The sequence below is a fragment of the Triturus cristatus genome, chromosome 1_2, assembly GCF_964204655.1.
Source record: "Triturus cristatus chromosome 1_2, aTriCri1.1, whole genome shotgun sequence".
In the NCBI taxonomy this organism is placed as follows: Eukaryota; Metazoa; Chordata; class Amphibia; order Caudata; family Salamandridae; genus Triturus; species Triturus cristatus.
In genome coordinates, this window is record NC_140580.1 from 789,583,151 (window position 1) to 789,596,581 (window position 13,431).

Consider the following 13,431-nt stretch of genomic DNA (forward strand, 5'->3'; position numbering starts at 1 on the left):
AGACCTCTCTTTATGTAAATAATTTCTATCTATATTAGTCGGATATACTTTCTGAAGCTTTTCTACATTAGTTTTATTCTCACTATGTCCTTCTATTGTTTCTAGTGTAACTTTAAATGAAATCATTAAACCCAACGCACTCCATAGAAGCATTAGTAATCCTGTACAACAACAACACATTTTAAACCATCTTCTAAGAAATACACATTTAGTTTTTCTACTTTCTGTGTTTGCCATTTCGAAAAATGATCAGTGTCTTTTGACTTAGCCTCTTCTACTTCACAACTAGTATTGTCTAACCCAAGGCTCTAAGCACCTACTTGGTTCCATCAGTTATGTCTTTTCCAGTAATTTATTGTCTTTCCATTGGAATCACTTATGGTCTTTTCAGTTTGGCATTTGATCGTCTTTCACTTTTCTTTCAAAATCTTGATACAGAACTTCCTGAACATCCGTTTATTCTCCAATGTCGGACAAGATAACTCTCAGGATTTCCGATTCTTCGTCTTCCTCAACCACTTCTGGTACAGTCACCTCTGGATTTTCTTGGCTATCCGCCTCTTCTTTTATTTCAGGCAGAGCCACATATGACCATTCTGGCAACTTATACTTCTGGTTAGGTTTTCTCGGTCTCTTATTTTCCTCTGCTGTCGTTTTTCCCTCGTCTTTCAATTTTTCTTGACTAGATACTTCATTCACTTGTTCAGCTCTAGATTAATTCACTCGTGTCAATCGGTATCTCAATCTCTTTATTTTGTTTGGCCAAATTTAATTTCTTGCTGATCTTTTCAATTTATTTCCTTTATCATTTTTCTCAGCTCTCCATGCTCTCTTTCTCAGGACTCGACCTTCTGGTACTTCTTCTTCACTGCTCTCTGATTCTGTTGCAACTTGACTTTTACTTTCGACTGTTTTTCTTTCCACCACTTCTTGTATTTTCCCTACTTCTGTCCCTCCTCGTGTTTCTTCCACACAATCTTCCTGCTGACTAACTGTTCCTTCCTCTGAGTATTTGAATTCCCTACAACTCCTCGGGGGGTCTTCCGCTAAAATCTTTCCCTCACTTTCTGTATCTGTCACCTGACCATCTGCTTTTGTTACTTCAGGTGGAATTTCTCTCAACTTTCCATCAGGAACTTCTTTATTGAAAACTTCTTTAATGGTTTCTTCACTGCTTTTCTCTTTTCCTGTATGTACCTGTGCTTGTTCAGTCTCTGAGTCGGAGGTGGTGTCAGAAATCGGCAACTTCCTCCTCGGGGGAATGTTCTCTGGGGCAACGGTCAAATTTTGTTCTGATCCCCCTTCCAAGATTTTGTCCTGTTCTGGTGTCCTCAGTATCAGATTCAGAGCTAGTTTCTGATTCTTCAAAATACTCTCCTTCCTTGTTATCCACTGGATTTGGAATTCGCAAGGTATGACTAGCATGGATCCAGTTCTTTACTCCTGCACACTTCACAGCTGTTGTCGTAGTTAAAATCACTTGTCGTGGTTTTCCCCAACGTGGGACCAAACAGTTCCTTCTTCTGTGCCCTTTAATTCTCACCCAGTCACCTGGGATTACATCATGAGCTGGCTTCTTTTCAAGGGTGGTGGCATCCGATCCAACCTGATGAAACACAGAATGTACGGAGTCAGCCAACCCCTTACAGTAATCCAACACCAAATCATCAGAGATAGGCAATAACTTGTTGACTGGTATGAATACATGCCTCATTGCTCTTCCGATCACTATCTTGTGGGGACTCAAACCTGTGGTCCTATCTGGAATTGATTTAATAGTCATGAGTACCAGAGGCAAGACATCAGGCCATTTCAATCCTTTGGCTAAACACATCTTTCCTAATCTGTTTTTAATAGTGCCATTTACGTGTTCCACCACACCAGAAGCCTCCGGGCGATAGGCACAATGCAGTTTTTGTTGTACATTCAATGCCTCACAAATTAGCTTCATGATTTCATTATGGAAATGTTTTCCTCTATCTGACTCAGTTGTGACTGGAAACCCAAATCTAGGGATGAACTCCCTCAAAAGCAGTTTTGCTACTGTAATTCCATAACTTCTCCTTGTGGGATATGCTTCTACCCATCTAGAAAACAGGCAGACCATCACTAAAACATATCTCAACCTGTTACAGGGGTGCATCTCAATGATGTAGATTTGCATTCTGGTGAAAGGCCCTCCTTCTCGACCTATCGTTCCTAGACTTACCACTGTTTTCCTTCCAGGATTGAACTGTTGACATATAAGGCATCTTTGACAAAGACTCTCAGAGACACGTCTGAATTTTGCATTGTACCATGTCTGCTTAAATAATCTAAGCATTGCATCTCTCCCTACGTGTGCTTGTCCATGACACATCCGTGCCATGGTGGATACCATGCTATCAGGCATAACTGGTCTTCCATCCCGATAAACCCACACATGATCTGTTTCCCTTGGTGCACATCCTGCCTTTACCCACTGTCTCATTTCCTCATCTCCTGCTTCTTCCTGTAACTGCCTCACTTCTTCCCATGTATTCACAATGTTATTAAACAACAAGGGATATGAATTCATTTCCTTTTCTTTTGCCCGATTCACTGAATTCTGATTTTGCGCACAATATTGAGCCATATCGTTTGCATACTGGTTCCCTGCTGCGATGTAATCTCCAGTCTTCTGATGTGCAGCACACTTCACAACAGCCAATTGCTTAGGCAGCTGTATCGCCTCAAGCAATTTCCCAACCACTTCAGCATTCCTTATAGGGGTTCCACTTGGTCAAAAACCCTCTCTGTGACCAGATTTGGCCAAAATCATGCACTACACCGAAGCCATATTGACTATCTGTTATCACAGTCACTCTTACATTCTTTCCCAACTTACATGCTCTGGTTAATGCAAAAAGTTCAGCAACCTGGGCTGATTTTACTCCCTTTAGGTAAGATGCTTCCATTACCGCTGCTACTGTGCATACTGCATATGCTGCACTCAGAATTCCTTCGTCTGTTCTCAATCATGACCCATCCACAAACATCACAGTCACTTTCTGTCAAAGGTACATCTTTTATATCAGGTCGTGGTTTGGTACAGAAATCAATCACATCCAAACAGTCATGATCCACATCATCTCTGACTTCCACATTCTCAGCATCTGGCAATAACGTTGAAGGATTCACATTCAGACATCTTACAAGGCTCACATTTGTTGCACCTAATATGACTTTCTCATATTTAGTCAGACGACTATGCGTCATGAATTGAGTGCGGCTCCTTGTTAAAAGGATTGCCACATCATGAGGTACAAACACTCGCACAGGATATCCCATCACAATTCCTTCGCTCTGTTCCAGACTCTTACAAGTGGCTGCTACAGCTTTCAAACAACCAGGCAATGCTACAGCTACAGGGTCAAGTATAGCTGAAAAATATGCAATTGGTCTTCTCAGTTTTCCATGTTTCTGTATTAATACAGAGAGTGCACATCCATTCCTTTCGCTGCAGTATAGTTCGAATTCCTTCTCATAGTCAGGCATGCCAAGTGCTGGTGCCTCACACAAACTGTCTCTCAATTGTTTAAAGGCTGTTAATTCTTCCCTATTTAATTCAATGGGGTCTTTTACATCACTTCTCGTCAGACGTACCAAAGGTTTTGCAATCAGGGAAAGAGTTACTTATCCACTGACGACAATATCCAACCATTCCAAGAAACATTCTCACTTCTCTTTGGGTCATTGGGGCTCTCATTCCTTTTATTATCTTGATTCTCTCTGTAGTTATTTTTCTCAGTCCTTTTTCAATTTTGTGGCCTAAATATTGTACTTCTTTCTGACAGAATTGCAATTTCGATGGGGATACTTTAACCCCTTCAGCGCGGCGCGGATTCCCGCGCTGTGCTGAAGGGTTCGAGCGCGGGCGGGGCCATGACGGAACGGTTCCGTCATCCGCACAGCGCAACCGATGCTCATGACGGAACCGTTCCGTCATGAGCATCGAAGGGGTTAAGTCCTCCATCTGCTAGATGATTTAGCTATGCTATGGTATCCACTACACAAGCTTCTCGTGTTTTTGACGCCACAAGCATGTCGTCAATGTACTGTACCAGTACTGAGCTCTCAGACATCTCTAGATCTTCTAAGGACTTTTTCAATATTTGGTTAAATATTGAGGGGCTCTCTGTATACCCCGGTTGGATTCGGCACCATGCCAAAATATGTTCGCCAAACCGGAACGCAAAAATCTGCTAACTGTCTTGATGCAATGGGATGGAAAAGAAAGCATGACACAGGTCAATTACTGTGTACCATTCTGCATCATGTGGAATCTGATACAAAATCACAGATGGATTTGGTACAATAGAACAATATGACACAACACTTTTGTTTATTTTTCTCAAGTCTTGCACTATTCTAAATGTTCCATTAGGCTTTTTCAGACCCATAATTGGTGGATTACATGGACTACTCATTATTTCTCTCAAACTACCTTGTTTAATCATTTTCTCTATTATAGGAGTAACTCCTTCAATTATTTCGGATGTCAATTTATACTGAGGAATATTTGGGTAACTTATTCCTTCCTTTACAGTTACTTTTACAGGATCTACATTTTTCATTAGTCTCACATCTTCTCCTGTGAAATCCCAGACTTCTGCGTTTACTGTCTTTTTCAATTCTTTTGGTAGTTCTTCAGGGTTAAATACAGCAAATGCCTCAGTAATCTCAGGTTCCATATTAGCCATAGTCATTTTATACAGTACATCTTCATCAGGGGTCTCAAATGCTATACAATCGGGAGTGTAAAATATGGTGCAATTCATTTTGCACAGTAAATCTCTTCCTAACAAATTTACAGGGCTTGAATCACACACAACGAAGCGGTGCATTTCAGAAAATTTCCCTATGTTACCTTTTACTGGTTCAGTGAGATACGTTTTAATCTGTCTGTTGGATACTCCAACTACTTGGATTGTTTCATCCGAGAGAGGAAGGTTTTTAACATCAGCTGACCCGACAGTTGAACGAGTAGCACCAGTATCTACTAAGAAAGTAATATTTTCATCATTTACCTTTCCATCCACAAAAGGACCTGTCTGGTCTACTTCTAGAAATTGCGCCAAGTACTCACTCTCCTTCCTCCCCTCGGCACCGTCAATACCTTTCTTCTGACTCTCTCATCGCGTTGTAGCCAATACTGCGAAACAGCACAAGCGCACGGCAGCTTAGTTACCTGTTCTTCGTTGTCTCATTACTGCATTTCTGAGGATTTACGCTCTGTGGAAAAGGCGGTTTTGGCGCCTGATTCTGTTGGGCAACAACCTGCTGCTGTGGCTGTGGTTGACAACTCACCTCTTTCTGCACCTGCGAATTCAATGATGCATTATCACCATTAGTACTCGGAGGAAATTTACACTCAGATTTCCAGTGCCCTATTCTTCCGCAATTATGACATGGCCACTTCTTTTTGGCTTCTTCTATATTAAATTGTCCCATTCCTTTTCCAATATTAAATTTAGGTTTCATACCTGCACCATTTGCCTGTTCAATCAATTGAGCTTCCTGTCCTTCTGCCACTTTTACCTGTGCCCACATAGCCTTTTCTTTTAATTTACGCTGTTTGGCTTCAATTTCATCACTAAAATATTTTGCATGTCTCAGTACTTCATCTGTTTTCTTATTTTGCCAGTCCACTGTATGCTGTTTAATCATTTCACTTATTTCTGGACGCAGCCCATATACAAATCGATATACAAAAGGACTTAAATCTTTTTCACTCAAATTTTCATCACCACTAAACTGCTTAAAGACGAGAATTAACCTCTCATAATAAGCGTGTACCGATTCCTTAGCTTCCTGATGAGTTCTGTCAATTTTTACCCAATCATTCTCCTTGGGAGGTACTTTGTATTTCAGAAAGGTAATTACCTGTTCATATTTTTTCATAACTTCCGGATCAGGGGCACCCGTTTTTGGGTCTCTGGCGTACTCTTGTGTAGGCCAGTTTATCATGATTTTGCATTCTGTCCATAAATCTGCTGGTACTATTATGTCAAATAGACTATTTAAATCAATCCATAAAACTTTTGATAACTTTATGAACCTATCTACCTGCCTATACCACTCAACTGGCTTTTCGTGTAGTCGAGGGAAATCATTGGTAAATGACAAAAGATCTTGTCTAGTCCAAGGGACATGTACATATCCTCCTTCTGGAATTTCTCTCATGGGACATTCTGTTACTACCTTTTCCTTTTCTCTTACGGGGAAGGCTGCAAACGTTTTGTCTGAGACATCATCTCGTTTTCGCAACCACCTACTCTTCAATTTATCTACATCTCCCTATTTTCTTAACAAAATGATTATGTCTTTAATCTGAGTTGTTCTTCCTGCGGTGTTCAGATTTTCAATATCCTTTTCAGAAAAATTTACTTGGTATTGTTTTTGTAAAGCTTTTACTCTTTCGAAGTCTATACCCATTTCATTTGCCACTTCTTCTAGTCTTTCGTGTAGATTCCTTGCTCTCCAGGTTACACTTTTACATAAAAATAGTAATTCTTCATCCTGATAGGTTTTTAACTTCTCCGTGGGGCTAGTTCCTACTATTAATTCTTCCAAAAGAATCTTCAGCTTGGCCACATCTATAGATTGGTATTCTGTATTTTTCTGCTGTAAACTCCTCAGCCATTCACTTAATTCTTCTGAAGTAGGGCCTACACTATGTCTCTCAGTATTTTGTTGTGCTAAACTCTGCGGTGATCCTGGGACTGATTCTGTCATTATTATTCTATCCACTAAACTTTGATTTACTGTCAAATTTTTAGGCGTACTTTGTTCTGAAATACCTGCTGTTTGTCTCCATGGGTTCTCATCTGCAATTTTTTCTGGCCTCTCGGTTTGTTTATTACTGTTATAAGGAATCGTCAGACAATGCTCACTATCCTTCTGTTTATCAAAAATAGGCATTACAGGTCCTATAGTTACTGCAACGGTTACGGCTTCCAAATTTTTGGTCAATTCCCTAATCTTTTCAGTTAACTATTTAGTGGTTTTCGCGAGTTCAGCTGAATTTTCATTACCTGTTTTACCATGTTGTGTTTTCTCTACTTCTCTAAAAGGATTGTTTCTTCCTACTTCTTGTGGTACTGATTCAAATTTTATATTTCGTGGAATCGCTCTTATTGGGACACTTGGTGTCAATAATGTGGAATCTGATTGATATGGGGGTGGATTTTTATAAAACATGTCGTCAAGAACATTATCCTCCGATTCATGCACACCATACCCTCCTGACTCAATATTATTTCTCTTTTCCATACATTTTCCATTGCTAACTTCTTCAGCATTTCTTGCAGGAAACAAACCCTCAGTCATATTTGCGCTTCGCCCTCTCCTCATTCTATCATGATTCTCCTGTCCATACGATCTACCAAACATATATTTGTACCTTCCGCCACTCCTCTGTCGTTCCCTGTCATGCATCTCATTGTCCCATTCTGTCAATGCTTCAAACTGTGTTGGTCTAGGTCTCGGTTCTAGATTCATCATTCTCTCTCTCAAATTTCTCAAAACCGCTAAATTTAACGAACCATGTTCCGGAAATGCTAAGACTCCATCATCTTTTGAATACTTTGCCCAAGTGTCCAACCAAATACAAGTATGATATCCGTTTTTCGCAACCATATAGGATGCAGGCGATTTTGGTGGTGGAAGCAACTGTCCCCCTCTAGTCACAATCGGTTTGTCCTTTGTAAATAAGCTCTTTATTTTTCCGAACCAGGACTTTTTCTCTTTTTCTGGTGGATCGTAATACATCATTTTGTCTTCCGTGTATCGCTAGATTTTCCCTACGACTATTCTGTTGTTTTAACCAATCGTAGCACGACTCACACTAACGCACCAATCAAGAGCGTTTACGTCACCCTACAATTCTCCACTCCTAGCGCGGTGCACACTAACACGACAATTAGGAGCGTCTACGGTGTTTTACAGCTGACCAATCCCAGCTCGGTCTTTCTGACGTCAGCTTCTCTCGCTACTCCTGCTTCTGCTGACCCCTCCTTTCCAAAATGTATCTGCAAACTTTCTTTTGTTTCTTCGGACTTACAAATCTGTTAGTAATGACATAAAAATGCCACCATTATCTGTTTCGCTAATAAAAGAATAGTTAATTACCTTTCTTACAAGAATTCCATCTTTCTCGAGAGCAGCGCTTACCTCTGCCCTACTACGGAATCGTTACTTCCATTGATAAAGTAGCACATCCCTCTACCTTACCCTTCTAGCAAGCATTAGCTAACTGTTTCTCTAGAATTAAGACACCTAGTTGGAGACGCTCTGCTCCTGAGAAATAAAACCAGAGTTTCACAATTAACCTGAATGCCATTTCATTCACGCACTTTCATACGGAAAATGTAGTTCATTCACACAGAATTCTGTCTTTCCCGAGAGCAGCGCTTACCTCTGCCCTACTACAGAATTATGACACTTGTTAACAAAGTAGCACTTCCCTCTACTTTATCCTTCTACCAAGCTTAGGGAACACCTATTACCTTTCTAGTGATAAGCGTAATCAGAGTGCCTTTTGGACTCCTGGTACCCAAGACCAAAATTTCACAGGTGACCTTCGCTATCATACATTTCTCTCATACAGAAAATGTCCCTAGCGGCAACACACGACGATGTTACCAAATCGAACCCAGACAATGCATTGTGCAACTTCAATTGTTACACGTTTTCCCTGTGTACCTACAGGGCAACAACAATTCGGTCTTTCCCGAGAGCAGCGCTTACCTCTGCTCTACTATGGAATTGTTACAAACTTCCGACTTCCTACATCCCAGAAGCCGTCAAACAACATAGAACTCGACGCAACTCAACATAGAGTGTTAATACATAAACCAATACTTAGCCACAATCAATAATCAATAAGCAATTTAGAAGCAATAATCACCAAATAACACCATAACTGTACCAGAAAAACTGATCCAGCGTAAGACCGGGAAAATGGGGAACGACATAAACCGATATCCTCCCTGCATCGCAGACGCGTCGTCACGAACACTCATTCATACACGCACTCATTGGTGGGGCCCATAACACCAACTCACACACGTCACCATTCACGAGTCTACACATACAGGAGGGATGAGTAATTCAAGCGCTGGACATGTGGGGGGGGAACACCTTATAACCTATAGGGAGAGAAAGTTATTTTACAAAATATACATTAACATCCGTCGCCTATAGATCCCTAATCCAAAACATCAAGGCACTCCTCCCACTTGGTCGATGGACCAATTAGTTGGATTGGTTGATGGTGATTTAGAACCAGCTAAAACATATTTAAGACTCAGAATTAATGAAAAACCACAAACTCATATTTCTTGTTAATCAATATTCGTTTATCTAAAATTTCATAATGATTTATATTTGCATTTGTCTCGTCAAAGTTTAGAATATCTAGATCAATTCAAGTAAATTGCAGAACATCTTATTTACTTAATCTGGCTATTTCGGATCCTCTAAATCATTGGCTCAGCATAACCGAGTCTGTTGCAAATTGTCTGAATAAAGCAGGCCAAAGCACAAAGTCCTCTGCTCAGCACATTACAGTCCCCAATTTTATCAAAGGACCAGAAATCGTGCAAGCATCTATCATAGCCCGTGAATTTGGAAAAAGTTTGCAGTCATCAAGCGGTCGGGCAGCATCTGGACCATCAGGAAAGGCCTCACGAACATAGCATACCTCTCTATTCTACCACCCTTTTTTATAATGATTTCATGTTAAAGAAGATACATTTTTAGGCTTAGGACAGTCGTGATTGGCTGGTTTGGATCGTCCGATTCTTATTCCCCGATTCTCAGTACAGTTCGAGGGGTGAGATCGCTTGTCAGCCAAAGTGTCGTCTTGTTCCGGTTTACTGTAAGGTTGATTGTTCCCCTATCTTGGTGAACCACCAAATTCATATCCTTGACCGGGAACATGATGAGCAAAGGTCGCTAAGAGGTTCAGGATACTGTTCGCACTTGCGCAGTTCACTCCGTACCTCACGAGACAGTGGCCACTTCTGCATGCGATGTCAGCGGCCATATTGGATTTGGGCCCAGATGTCAACTTAAGCGAAACAAACACAAAAGAATAATTAATACATAAAAATGGTGATTCTAATGTTAACCCTTTACTAATCCCTCTATGTGCTTGTATTTATTGTATTGTATTGTATGGAGATCTTGTATAGCGCAGCTGTCACCCAACGGGTATCCTGGCGCTTAGAGACATGATGAATATGCAAATTAGGACAGCGGGAACCAACTGAGCTCTTAATCAGGAGACTTACTTCCTAGCCCTGGCAAATAGCCAGGACTTAAGGTTCCTCCTGAAGCCCATCAGGGAGTCGGCTTGCCTGATGTTTTGAGGTAGCTTATTCCAGAGACCAGCTGCTGCTGTACCGAAGGCCCTACCTCCCATCATGGCCATCTTAACTCTAGCAATGGAAACCAGGCTTTGACTGGCAGATCGAAGAGGTCTTCTGAGCACATACCAATAGAATCTCTCTCGCAGGGCTATCAGGCCTATATTATGTAAAGCTCTATATACCATGCATAAAGACTTAAAGCTAACTCTATCTCTGATGGACAACCAGTGGAGGTCCCTAAGAGCCAGAGTGGCAGACGAGCAGCGTTGTCTATCAAGAGCCAATTTGGCCGCCATAGACTGGACTCTTTGCAGCCCCTGCAGGATGTATTGAGGGGCACCCAAATACAGGGAGTTGCAGTAGTCCAGTCTGCTCAAGATTATGCTTCTTACCACGAAGGGTCTAGCCTCACTGGGTAGAAGAGGAAGAATTCGCCGAAGGGCTCTTAACAAGGCAAAGCAGATGCTGATTGTTTTATTGGCCTGCGATTGCATCTGGAGGTCCTCATCCATCAACACCCCCAGGTTGCGAACCGTATTTGTTGCCACAATAGGATCCTCCTCAGGCCTAAGCCTAAATTCGCCCAGTAGGGGTTTGGACCTTCTTGCTGCAGAATAGTACAGCAGCTCTGTCTTCCCCCATTGAACTGTAAGGAATTGGCCTTCAGCCAATCCGAGACCTGGCCCATACACGCCTGGAAGATGTTCATAGGCACCGCGTGCTTTCCTTCCAAGGAGAAAAGCAGTTGAGTGTCATCGGCGTAGTTGACCAGGTCGATCCCATAGGATTTTATAATAGGGATCAGAGGACGTAGTTAGATATTAAAAAGGATCGGGCTAATTGCCAAGCCCTGAGGCACTTCGTGACAGACCGGAGACTTCAGGGAGGCAAATGGCACCATGGTTACCACCTGTTGTCCATTTGATAAATAGGATTGCAGCCACTTCAAAACACAGCCCCTCACCCCCAGCCTCTCCAGCCTCGTGATCAGAACTGCATGATTTACTGTATCGAAGGCAGCCGACATATCCAGCAACACCAACACCGAGGAGTCACCGTTATCGGGGCGCATTCTTAACTTATCCAACACAGTTGTCAAAGCAGTCTTCGTTCCGTGACCAGGCCGGAATACGAACTGGTCCCTGTCTAGTAGATGGTTTTCTTCAAGATAACACGACAGGGACTTACTGACCATTTTTTCCAAGATCTTAATAGGAAAAGGCAGGAGGGATATAGGTCGAAAGTTGGCTGGTATTAAAGGATCTAAAGATGGCTTCTTCAACAGGGGTGTTACCACTGCCTGCTTCCAAGCCTCTGGTACTACTCCTTCACTCGGGGATTGGCAGCATATTTGTCGCAACCATGGGAATAGATCAGTACCATACTCCTTCCAGATCTTATGTGGGAGAGGATCAAGAGGTGACCCAGAGGAAATCTGAGCAATGGAGTTGAAAAGTGCTTCAGTAAGAGGTTGGAAGTGCTCGAAGGATATGTCCGTTCGAATTTCCTCATCACCTACCTGGGTGTAGGCAACACCCTGGTTAAACCTTCCCACAATTTTCGCGACCTTGTCGTTAAAAAAAGTGGCAACTTCGTCACAAAGTTTTTGTGATGCCTGCGCTTTATTGGCCAAGCACCCGGGGTTTGAGAGGTCCCTCACGATGTTAAAAAGAGCCTTTGTACCATTGGGCGCCTGTAGAATAGAGCTGGCATAGAATTGTGATTTGGCCCCAATGACGGCCTGTTTATATTGGACCTGTACTAATTTCAGTACTTTCTTATCTGTAACTGAATATGATCTGCGCCACCTCCTCTCGGCCTGTCGGCGAGCCGCGCGTATCTATTGCAGCTCCTCTCTAAGCCAGGGGGCCGAGGGTTTCCTCCTATTCTTGATCTTTTTTAACGGGGCACAGCCGTCAAGGATGTTGGTTATATAGTTACTATATCTATTGTAGTTCTTATCTACTGACTCACCCAGGTTAAAAAGGGTCTGATTTTGAAGGAATGGGCTTGACTGTCTTTTGGCAATTTCCTCCAGTCCCTTCCCCACCGATAGGCAGTTTGAGCTTTCCTGTACTGTGTGGCCTTGGGAATGGTCATCCTAAAATGTATAAGGAAGTGGTCAGTCCAGTTGAGAGGCGAAATGCTAAGCACTTCTGTCTCGGACTGATTAGCATACACCAAATCCAGCACGTGACCTCCCTGGTGAGTTGGCTCTTGTATTAGTTGATGTAGACCAAAATTCTCACAAGTTTGGCTTAGGGCCTGCAGATGGTTCCCTGGGCTCCCAGTATCCCAGAGGCTAAAATCACCTAGGAATAGCAGTCTAGAATGTGTCAGCGCCAGGGCAGCGATGGTATCAAGTAGTGCTTGGTGTTGCATATAGCGTCATTCAAAGCCATTATATTCACCTTTTTCAGTCCTCCTCGATTATGCAACGTCACAAAGCAACATATATCATGCAATATTCTATTACCACATATACTACTCATTAATATGCGTACAGATTTTAGTTATAAAAGTTATTTAGCCATGCAAATAGCAAATCCCATGTGTAGTTTAAGTTTTAATTATGTTGATTAGTATACATGCAATACTCGTTTAATAATATTATAGTTAATAGATTATATAATTAGTATTTTCATGCATGAATAGAGGAGGTATACAAAATTTTGCACTACCTGCTCCATCAGTTGCATTAATATAAAGCACACTCAACCCCTAAAACTGTCAGTGTCCAGTACATTTGAGACAACCAGATATGTTAGGCATCCATTACAAGGAACCAGATCATATAGATAACAGGTATCTGTGGGATGTCAATGTAAGCAAATCACTTTATAATGTGGAATGTTATGAGAAGTGCAGAACGACAGCATGGAATGAGAGCCGGTCATATGGAATCTTGGAGTGCATCTTTCAGATGGGCTGACTGTGGACGCATCTTAGTTGGATCTGGCTGATGGCGAACGAGGCTCTTAATCAGTAAACACTTTTTCACACCTACTCCTCGTTCTGTAATAGAACTTTTTAGTAA